The sequence below is a fragment of the Pseudorasbora parva genome, chromosome 11, assembly GCF_024679245.1.
Source record: "Pseudorasbora parva isolate DD20220531a chromosome 11, ASM2467924v1, whole genome shotgun sequence".
NCBI classification, from domain to species: domain Eukaryota; kingdom Metazoa; phylum Chordata; class Actinopteri; order Cypriniformes; family Gobionidae; genus Pseudorasbora; species Pseudorasbora parva.
The window spans coordinates 34,675,985-34,688,507 of NC_090182.1; the positions used below are offsets into that span (position 1 = coordinate 34,675,985).

Sequence of the window (12,523 nt, forward strand, 5' to 3'; positions counted from 1 at the left end):
TATGGCCCGAATACATTACACCAAATTTGGGCCACATTTGGCAAAAGTACAGCAAAGTCAGCACTGGCTAACCAGGATGTGAGCCTAAACTGGCCCACATATAATGCAGCAAATGTGGCCCAGTTTTCTTAAAAACATATCTGGGCCAGTTTTGGAGAAGATGAGGGACAGTAATCACTAACAAATCTGAATGTGAACCTATGGTGGCCCACACATGGCATAGCAAATATGGGCCGAATACATTACACCAAATTTGGGCCAGATTTGGAAAATATATGGCAAAGTCAACACTGGCTAACCAGGGTGTAAACCTAAACTGGCCCACATTAAGTGCTGCAAATGAGGCCCAATTATGTTAAAACATATCTGGGCCAGTTTTGGCAAAGGTGAGGGACAGAAATCACTTGCAAATCTGAATATGAACCTAAAGTGGGCCACACATGGCATAGCAAATATGGCCCGAATACATTACACCAAATTTGGGCCACATTTGGCAAAAGTACAGTAAAGTCAGCACTGGCTAACCAGGGTGTGAACCTAAACTGGCCCACATATAATGCAGCAAATATGGTCCAGTTTTCTTAAAAACATATCCAGGCCAGTTTTGGCAAAGGTGAGGGACAGTAATTCCTCGTGAATCTGAATATGAACCTAAAGTGGCCCATACATGGCATAGCAAATATGGCCTGCACATAATACACCAACTTTGGGCAACATTTGGCAAAAGTACGCCAAAGTCAGCACTGGCTAACCAGAGCGTGAGCCTAAACTGGCCCACATATTATGCAGCAAATGTGGCCCAGTTTTATTAAAGAAATATCTGGGCCAGTTTTGGCCAATAGGGACAGTAAATCTGATTGTGACCCTAAAGTGGCCCAGACATGGCATAGCCAATATGGCCAGAATACATTACACCAAATTTAGGCCACATTTGGCAAATATATGGCAAAGTCAGCACTGGCTAACCAGGCTGTAAACCTAAACTGGCCCATAAATAGTGCAGCAAATGAGGCCCAATTATGTTAAAACATATCTGGGGCAGTTTTGGCCAAGGTGAGGGACACTAATCACTGGCAAATCTGAATGTGAACCTAAAGTGGCCCAGACATGGCATAGCAAATATGGCCCGAATACATTACAGCGAATTTGGGCCACATTTGGTAAATGTACAGCAAAGTCAGCAGTGGCTAACCAGGGTGTAAGCCTGTTAATAGTTAATAACATTTACAGCCATGTTTGCCAAATATACAGTACAGTTGACATGTAGCCTGACAAGCCAGACCCACATCAAGATGTTTGGTCTGGAAACTCATCATTGACAGCTCAATCAGAGGGGCGGATAAATGGCTGTCTGTCAAACTCCCTCTGCACGCGATAGGATAGCGCTACAACTAACCAGAGCAACGAAGGTGAAGCAGAGCTCGTTGATAGATTAAACATTCGCCGTATCCGATCGGCTAAACTCCGAACACATCATCCCTTCTTAAGAATGACTTCAGTGCTGTTCTTTGTTCTTTTCTCAGAGAAAAGCTTAACTCCAAGTCTTCCAGAGTCGCGGTCAAAGCTGATTCGAAAGACCGCCGTTCGCCAGCTTCTGTGTTTACTAGAAGCACGCAAGCGCAACTCTGGCGTCATTATTTTAAGCCCCGCCCACCAACTCTATACACGATGTGATTGGCCTGACCAGAGTTTGGCGTTTACAGCTCAGAAGGGTATTGAGAGTTGCTAGACGACACTCGCGGCAGATTAGATTTGCTGCCGCTAGGGTGTGTCTAGATTTCTAGGCTAGTTGACATGGAAAATATGCCATAAATATAATTACAGTTAATTTAGATGTATAGCTAAAAATGCCCACATTTGAAAATATGGCATAATACTTTGTAACGAAATTGGGCTATGTTTGATAGGATGCAACTCTTAATTGTACAGTTTAGTCTGGACAAAAAGACTATATCAGTTGTGGATTGGCCTGCCTTGTGATAAAAAAAAGTACATAACTTTAATTGTGTGTGTGTGTCTGTGTGTGTGTGTGTGTGTGTGTGTGTGTGTGTGTGTGTGTGTGTGTGTGTGTGAGGTGTGTGTGTGTGGGCATGTTTTTGTTAAATATCAGGACACTGATTAAATGTGTATTATGACATGGGTATGACACATGTGGGAGAGGGTGAAATATGAGGACATTACCCATGACCCCATTTTTCAAAATGCTTATAAATCACACAGGATGAGTTTTTTGTTGTTGTTGAGAAAATAAAAATGCAGAATGTTTCCTGTGATGAGTAGGTTTAGGGGCAATGTGTGTGTGTGTGTGTGTGTACTTGTTTATATTATATTTTAGGGACCAAACAATGTAATATAAACCTGAGATCACCAGCCAGCGGTCCCCACAATGTAAACGGATTCATAAACATACTATGTTTTTTGAAAATGTAAAACTGCAGCATGTTTCCTGTGATTAGGGGTAGGGGCAGTGTAGGGGGATATAATGTACAGTGTAAAATCCATTACGCTTATGGAAAGTCCCCACAATTCACAAAAAAAACAATGTGTGTGTGTGTGGTCTAGGTAAACCCTATGTTATGGGGACACAAAAATGGCAATATTTGAAATCCTTGTCCATGTGGGGATGTTTTTGGTCTCTATGAAGAAAACTAAATTAAAAATTATGCTTTTTGAAATTTTAAAAAAAAGTTTAGATTTCTCTGTGAAGGGTAGAAGTTTTAGGGGTAGGTTTAGTGTAGGGTGATACAATATACAGTTTTTACAGTATAAAAATCATGTTTGTGTGTATACTGTGTACACACAGAAAGCTACAGGTTGAAAATATGTGTGTGTGTGTGTGTGCGTGTGCGTGTGTGTGTGTGTGTGTGTGTGTGTGTGTGTCTGATTATGAATTGTTTGCAACAGGTCAAATTTGTGAACTGTTTTTAATGGTCCTGACTTGAATATTTGGCTGAGATACATTTTGAGTTGCTGTATGTGAAAATCTTTGTCATGATTTTAAGTAGGACATATTCCTGGGTCAACATATGTATATATTTATCCTGGAACACAATTCCTGTCATGAAACATAGTCCTAACTCCCTAACCCTAACCTAACCCAGAGGGAAATGATAGGTAAATAACTAGCACCAAACCCTGCATTTAAACATAAACTTGACATAAACTTTAAGCTTGTCACTGAAATATGATTTGTTGATTGGAATGCAGGATTAACAATGTTATAAATATCCAGAAACAGTCTTGTTGAAATCACATTCACCTGTAAATGTATGGAACTGTAAGGCAGTGTCATTATAAACCGCTTCAAGTGACCCTGATATTCTAAATTATTATAAATAAAATACTCAATTTGTCTTTCATTTTTGCTAAATATTGACTTAAATATTGAATATTATCTGTATCATTTATGTCCTGTCCTATAACCTGTCAGTATATTAATTGAGATATGCATTTAAGAGTAGGCTAAATGAATGACAAATCAGCAAAACCTGCTATGAGAACATTTTATTGTTATTTTGAAGGCAAATTTTTTCAACCCTTTTTTTTGTTATGCTTTCATTACAAAAAACATTTTTTATCCCTTGCTAGAATATATATATATATATATATATATATATATATATATATATATATATATATATATATATATATATATATATATATATATATATATATATATATATATATATATTTTTTTTTTTTTTTTTTTAAATCAACTGGTTCGAGTTCCTATTTCCGGCCCTTTAAATTTAAAAAATAGCCGCGGAAAAGGCGCCCAAAAGACGGAGCTGCAGAGGAGGATTTTTGTTTGGAGATTTGACGGTGGAAAACGGCAAAGAAAGTTAAGGTAAGATTTAATAAAAAAAATATTGCTTCGTTTTAGGGATTGCTTCGTTATATTCAGTTGGAGTAACTTACTGCATGTTATGTGATATTAAAACGTTAGCTAATGAAAGCTACAATTGTTAGCTATCAAACATTAGTTATTTTGTCAATTCAAAACTTTTGCCATTACCTGAAGGATTTTGTAAGTGACATAACGTTAGCAATTCAAGTTGATTATCGTTAGTTCACCTCTCTTTCATACATTTGTCACGTGATTTTTGATAATTACTAACTGCTAAATAAATGGTGATAAAATATTAATATCTGTCTGTTTCATTGCTGTACTAACGTTAGTCTATGCGGCTCTCACGTGACAAAAGTATGAACAAGGCCTAACGTTACCAGAATAACCTAAATTAATCATCTGTTTCTCATAATTTGTTATTTTGCCTGCAATATGTATAGTTTTTATTATCATTATTTTATTATTTATTTTAAATATGAAGTTGTTATCAAAGTTTGCGCTACTTGAGGTGATTGCTAAATGATTTAAAGATCCAAATCAGTAAAATGATCTGATCTTCCCATCACTAACGTTACAAAGAAGTCCTTCGAACTGAAAATCACATTGTCTTCTGCTGAAAAAAAAGCATAGACCAGCATGATTTCACTTTCACTCACTGTATACCAACCTGCAGTCAGTTCTGTATGGTCAACGTATTTTCCCAATTATAATGTTATAATTATAATGTATAATTTTGAAATTCATCTATGTATAAATTTGACATTAAACTGCACTAACTAGTTGTATTACAGAAACAACAGGATCACAGAGCAAGCGAGTAAGCTGTAGAATCCCACTTCAACAGATGGCTTCAAATTGCAAGTGAGACAGAGGGAGAAGAGAAAAGGAGTAACGAAAATGGACACGCAAGTAATTTACACGGTCTATTTTACTAATTGTTTGTAATCATTTGGAGTAAATCCGGGACTACACTTCACTTCACTTGTTAGGTCTATCTCATCTATTTCATCTTTGTTAATAAAAATTAGAAGAAATATGCAATAAAAAACAGTAATAGAAACTATATATATATATATATATATATATATATATATTAGGGATGCAACAATACAGTTAGTCCATGGTTCAATACATAACCTTACTTTGGTTTTTAACCACGGTTTTCCGGTTCGGGGTTTTTTTTTGTGCTCTTCTATTCTTAGGTGACAGGAACAGAAAAAGGTTAAGGAGAAAATGGTTTTTATTGCAATACTCTTTCTTTATTTTACTTAAAAGACTTGAAAACCCTTACTTAAACTTAAAACTTTACATAAAAAAATGTATACACATTCCCAGTGTATTGTATTAAATAAAATAAATATATATAAAGATTTACAGTGGCAGCTCAGAGATGTACAGTAGCATTTAAGTATGAAATTGAATGAATAAATGTAGAGTATAAACGTAAATGCGGGTAAACACCCTTAACTTTAGTGCATATGATTGGATATTTGCTCAAATCAGCGCATAGACTCAGGCAAACCATTAAAAAAAGAGCAGAATAAATAAAGAGGAATATTCAAGGGGGTAATCTAGCGCTCGGAAAGCGTTCCACCCATAGGGTGTTTAAATATTTTCTCCCGTTGCTTTTGGCTCACTATGGGCTTCTCCCGATTCTTCTCCCTTGACTTGATCAGACCATTGCTAACCAAGCCATCACCGGCTGTTAGCATCCAATTGACTCCCATTCATTTTTGCGTCTCTTTGACAGTGAATAACTTTACATCTGAGGCGTTTAAAGACTCCATTTGTCCATTGTTTATTTCTAAAGAAACTCGACAATGCATAAAAGGCTCCATTACCTTGTATCTTACACTATTGCCCCGCAGAAGCTGTTTTTGTAAAAATAGGCTAACTATTGCGTCATAACCAACGCGACTCTGTCGCACAGTTGAGAAATTACCGTATAGACCAGAGGAGACGCTCGCAGGCAATCTTTTACTGTCTATGAGACAGTCAGGGGGACGTGGAGACATAAAGTCTGATAAAGTCAAGGGGGAAGAATGGGGAGAAGCCCATAGAGAACCAAAAGCAATGGGAGAAAATATTTAAACAATGTGATTCAGATTTCACTTTCCACATCTACTAGAAGACTCACAGCTGTCAGACAGGAGGCTCACGTCACGTCTACGTCCTCAAGCTCAGTCTGACCCTGCGCAGTTCGCTCAGCCATCAGGAAATGAGTGCTCCTTTACTGATCTCACTTTCCGCCATCGAAGTCAATGGGATAGCTCTGTCCATTTCTTTTACTGTCTATGGGAATATTTCAAACGGGGGGAAATGGAAATAATTAATTAAATGCAAAACCGGCGCATATTGAACCATGAATGCGTACCTAACGGTTCAATATTATATTGAGTATTGTGGCATCCCTAATATATATATATATATATATATATATATATATATATATATATATATATATATATATATATATATATATATATATATATATATATATATATATATATAATATATATATATATATATACAGCTCTGGAAAAAATTAAGAGACCACTGCAAAAAAAAACTAGTCCTCAGAGTTGGGGAACATTGTCAGAGCAGAAGGAAGCATGTTTTCTTCTACACTCTAAACACGCTGGGTTACTAACAACCCAAGTTGGGTTGAAAATGGACAAACCCAGAAATTGGGTTGTTTGAACCCAGTGAATGGACCCTTTCAAACAACTCAATGTGTGGGTTTGTCCATTTTCAACCCAACTTGGGTTGTTATTAACCCAGCATTTTTTAGACTGTAGGACAACCTTGTACGTGGTTTAATTCATGCGTCCTTCACAAAGACAAGTCTGCCCAATTCAAGCATTGCTGAAGCACTCCCAGATCATCACCGATCCTCCACCAAGTTTCACAGTGGGTGTGAGACACTGTGGCTTGTAGGCCTCTCCAGGCCTCCGTCTAACCATCAGAAGACCATGTGTTGGACAAAGCTGAAAATTGGACTCATCAGAGAAGATGACCATACTCCAGTCCTCTACAGTCCAATCCTTATGGTCTCTTGCAAACCTCAGCCTGGCTCTTCTTTGCTTCTCATTGATGAAGGGCTTTTTTCTAGCTTTCCACAACTTCAGCCCTGTCCACTGGGAGCCTGTTTCGAACTGTCCTCGCCGTGAACTTCACCCCAGCTGCCTTTTGCATTCTTTTTGTAGGTCAACTGAGGTCATCCTATGGTTGAGTGACATTCGAATGAGTTGGTGGTCATTCCAGTCAGTGTAGAGTCGTTTTCGCCCTCTGCCAGTCTGTAACTTTGTTGTCCCCAATGTCTGCTGCTTGACCTTGTTCTTATGAACCGCCGTCTTTAAAATTTTAAGGATGGAAGCAACCCGACGCTCACTGTATCCCTATGCCAGTAAAGCCAGAATATACTTGTAGGCTTCCATACTTGTAGAGATGCTGATTTAAGAAAAAATTTGTAGTGGTCTCTTAATTTTTTTTCTCTCCCAGAGCTGTATAGATATTGTAGTGTTTTACTTATCTAAACTTTTTAGGGAAGAAAAACAAATAATCAAATAAAATAAAAATCAATGTTTAGTCTTTAGTGTGTTTATTACAAATGAATTGATCATTATTAAAGCTACAAATGTAGTTCAGTTAAGAACAGTGAGTGATTACCTTTTTTCTTTTATTGTTTCATTAACATAAATATAAAGACCTAATTCACAGATCTAATATAATGTTAGACATCATTTCCCCAACTGCTCCCCAAATGTTCACTTAAAACTGCATTAAGTTAGCCTGACAAGCCAGAGCCACATCAGGAAGTTAGCTCTGGGAACTCACCATTGACAGGGCTCAGTCCGAGGGGCGGGATAAACGGTTGTCTTTCAAACTACCTCTGCACGCGATAGGATAGCGCTACCACCAACCTTCTCGGAACCTTCTCTGCCGTCATTATGTTAAGCCCCGCCCACTGGCTCTACACACAATGTGTTTGGCCTGACCAGAGTTTGGTTTTTACAGCTCAGAAGTGTATTTAGAGTTGCTAGACTAAACTCATGGCAAATTAGATTTGCTGCCGCTAGGGTGCGTCTAGATTTGTAAAATAGCATTATGTAACATTTGCAGTAAGATATCCCAAAACCACTAGGCCAATACTACATATTTTGTTCAGTTGAGAACCTTCAATATCCCAAATGTTTCCAACTATTTGTAAATCGTGAGAAAATTGCTATTTTAACCAAGGAACCGGGACGTGTGAGGGTGTCGCCTACTGATGTCATCATATCTCTTAACCCTCGGTTTCTGGTTTTATTCTGCTGATGCGCTTTACTCCGACTGTAGTGTTAACAAGTGTCACAGCAGCCGCTGAGTGAACGCACAGAGTAACGTCATAACATAATTTAAAACTCACTCAAATGTGTTATATGATAAACAGAGCTGTGTTACCTCATACTCATTACCAGAAAAGCAGAAATAGTGCCGGCGACTATGGCATAATCAAAGTTTTTCGCGCTGCTCGTGAGGCTTGTGTTGTTCATCTCATTAACAATCACTCCAGCAGCCTTGCTCAGCTCCACAACACTCGCTCCTGCTCTGCTTCACACTGCAGTAAAGTTAATAGGGATGTAATGATAAATTGTTATATTGCATTAATAAAATGTGACTATATGTATCGTTGATGGAAACGATATGATTTGCAATATACCGTATTTTCCGGACTATAAGTCGCACTTTTTTTCATAGTTTGGCTGGTCCTGCGACTTATAGTCAGGTGCGACTTATATATCAAATTTAATTCATACTGACGGACAAGAATAAACATATAGCCGCGAGAATGCGCTCTATGCTGCTCCTGTAGCCTAATATTTACTTATACACAACAACTTAGAAAGACTGAACACAAACAAAATGCTCCCATAAAGAAAATCTTATTCTGCAAAATACAAACAGCATGTAGTAAAACATGCAGCGGAGAACGATTCTCACAGCGTTCGTCTCGCGCGGCAGAGCCTCTCCCGGCAGAGAGTTCAAGCCTCTGTGGACTCGTTCCTTCAGCTCTGGCCATCTTGCTTACTGTCCGCAAGTAGATTTCTTTTTCTTCTTCATCACAATTAAAGTAACCTCTGCTTTTCGCCAGTCCCTTACAAGTTTCTCACTCACTTCAAACTTTCTTTCTTCTGCTCGGGTTATGCAGTGAAGCGGGCACGAGCGAGTGCACGCGAGCAGGTGGTCGCATGCGCGCGCGGGTGCTCGCGTGCTCGCATGCGCGCGGCTCCAGCTCTGCCCTAATGCGACTTATAGTCCAGTGCGACTTATATATGTTTTTTTCCGCGTCATGACGCATTTTTTGACTGATGCGACTTATACTCCGGAGCGACTTATAGTCCGGAAAATACGGTAGTTGTTTTATCCAAGGCTCAACTTGCTGTAGTAAGACTATTTATAAGGTACAATTTACCCAGACACAAATTTACAAATGTACCTCAAATGTAAATTCTGTCATAATTCTCACCATAATGTCGTTTTTCGTTTAACTTCCAAACACAAATGAAGATATTCTTTATGAAACCCATTTTAAAGTCCATTACTCTCAAACTTAAACGATGCAAAAAATAAAGTAATCAAGTGGTCTAATCCAAATCTTCTGAAATCTTCAAGTCTTCTGAATAGACACAATGGCTTTATGTGGTGAAAATATTTAAAGCTACACTGTGTGATAATTTCCCCCATCTAGTGGTGAAAAGGTATTTGACCAACCAGTGATTATTAGTTTCTGTTCCTCTCAATTCCGATTTTGTTTTAACTCCTACAGTGGCCAATTTAGTCCAAGATTAACAAGGCAATCCCCCTCTTCACATTCGACACGGTGCCATCGAGTGTTAAAACGCGAAAGGCGAAGCTTGAATTTACGGGTATGTCCCTCTTTGGCTAATGTACTTTAAGATGGAGGGGCAAAATGACGACCGGCATTCGAACCCCTCACCCGTATGTATTTTCAATGGTATATTATAAACTTACGAGAATACTTTATTACTTGAAAGAAGTGCATTACATCACATTACATACATTAATGAGCACATATTTTTGAAAGAACTAAGTGTTTTTAGCTAAGAATAAACTAAAAAAGTTACACAGTGTAGCTTTAACACAGTGAACATTCTGTAGTAAACACAGACGTTCAAATGATTGCGTGACGTGCGAAAACAACATGAAAGTGAGGTAAAATTCTTGGATGAGCTAAACATTTACAGTTTGAGAGCGGCCATTTTGACACACTTTCTTGCGATTAGAACTGTGATTGATTGCATTGATCATCTGAAATGCATGCACTGCTGGAATGACCCTCTTCAAAGTGAGAGCGCAAACATTATTTAAAGTGGCACTCCTCCAAAGTCAAAGTGCAAACACCATTTAAAGCGGCAATCCTTAGTGAAAGCGCAAACATAATTTAAATCACCAGATCATATTTAGTTTTAGTAGTATGATTATTCAAAGCAGTTTAGATGGTTCATTCTTATACTGCATTAATAGCAGGAACAGCAGGACATAGCGAGCATGAGCAATGCTGCCTGCATTGAAAGTGCGAGTAATTCGTGAGGGATTTTTGCTTTTTAATTTACAGAGTTTCAGTGACACTATTACATTAATAATCTCATTACATAGAATCATACAATGACAAAACATAATGTTAAATATAATTAATAATAATGCAATGGGGGAATATTTGTGGGTCCTGATAATAATACAAAAATAATAATATAATAACAATAAAAAAGTACAAAATAAAAATAAAAACTTTATTTCGGCTTATTGGGATACATATCGTATCGGGATACATATCGTGTCGGGAGTTCAGTATCGAGATACATATTTAATCGTGACACGAGTGTATCGTTACACCCCTAAACGTTAATAATCACTTCCATGAACATGATTTCTGAGTCCTATCCCGATTTTTTTCCTACCGGCTGTGAGGTGAAGACCACATGTCCCAAGATCTTTCCCAAAACTGACCTGATTGTCGCTTGTGCAGATTAATATTAAGATCTGTTTGATCTTTCTGAATTGTAGAAATTAACCAAATGATACAAGGATCAGTAGTTGTTTCTGCACTGAAAGTAAATCCAGACACGATTAAAATTAACGTTTGGGAAGCCAAATTTTCAGTATTTTTTGCACAAAATAATAAATCATGTCAATAAAACCCTAATTTTAGTGTTTAGGATGTTATAATCTATATACATAAAAGTGACATACACATTTTTATATAAATATGGCAGCGATAAGGTACAGTAATGGTTTTATTTGGTGTATTCTTTGCTAACAATCTTTCATTCTTATCCCGAGGTTACCATTGTCAGCTGGATCTGCTCCAAATCCAGATCAGATGGTGGACCTGCACCTAGACATCAACGCAGCCCTAAATGTCAACAGATAACATGTCAACTAGACAACTCCTAGAGACGGATCCCCTGTGAGGAACTTGCTAACAGCCATCAACACAGATCCTCTGTCCTCTGCACAGACCCCTAAGGCCAGCTTCAACTCCATGTCGGCATGTTGTATCCTGATCTTCAAGCTGGTGGATCTAGATGAAATATTCTGAATTATTGCAATCCATAGTCTGACTTGTAATGCAGCCTGAATCATATTCACACCATGTTCGTTGGCCAGAGACAACTGGTCCCCCAACTCAGCCTGGTTTCTACCAAGGGTTTTTTCTTCTCCATTTCTGTCACCTGATGGATTTTGGGTTCCTTGCCACTGTCGCCTTAGGCTTGCTTAGTTTGGGACGCTTAATATTCTACAATAGGGGTGGGCTATATACTGGTAGATATGATTAACTGGTAGAAATGTATCAACTGCTACTGATTTTGGACCATCATCTCTATCGTAGTTACGTTGCTGTTCTGCTTGTGTGGTAATGAAATCTTATCATCTGCCTGCATTTTTAAGCATTATGGTTAAAAAACAAGGGATTTTAGACTGCTAAAGTGCAGTAAGCAGTGAAAGACACCTCATTTGACGACATGTGCACGCTGTCAGAGAGACTGTTTCTAAGCACAATTTTTTTGTATCATTGGCAGCAAGAATTACAAAATGTCTATGGTATTTCTAATGTCTATATAATATTGATTTAATTGCACTGATGCTATTGGACAGGGCTGGACTGGGGCTAAAATTCGGCTCTGGCATACCCAGCGCATCCGGCCCATGAGTTCCCCGTGAATGTTTTTGCTGGGGTTGGGGCCTTAAATTGGAGTATATAAATAAAACTAGGACAAGGACAAATAATGATAGATATTATCACATTTGCTGCAAATGCAGATACACTTAATATTGCTTTTTTTTGTCACACAGAATTGCCCTTGCAGTAAAGCACTGATGATTTTGAGCTAGGATGCATAAAGTAAATTTACTTCTTTTAAATGCTTTCATCATTTACTCACTCTCGTGTCATTCCAAACCTGTATGACTTCTGTGAAACACAAAATAAGATGTTTTGAAGAATGTTGGCAACCAAGCCATTTTGGTTAGGCTACCATTTGAATATTGCATGAACAAAAAAACACACTCAAATTATTTTATTTTATGCTACACAGAAATAAATTCATTTAGGTTTGGAATGACATTAGAGTGAGTAAATGATCACATTTTTGGGTTGAACAATCATAT

At 37.9% G+C, this 12,523-nt stretch overlaps 1 long non-coding RNA gene across 1 annotated transcript; it reads left to right on the forward strand.

The window, feature by feature from the left end:
• Positions 1–3,760: 3,760 nt before the first annotated feature.
• Positions 3,761–11,651, forward strand: LOC137092373 (uncharacterized). Its single transcript, XR_010908250.1, has 3 exons — positions 3,761–3,847; positions 4,642–4,759; positions 11,195–11,651. It is a non-coding gene; the product is annotated as an uncharacterized lncRNA (long non-coding RNA).
• The last annotated feature ends 872 nt before the right edge of the window (positions 11,652–12,523 follow it).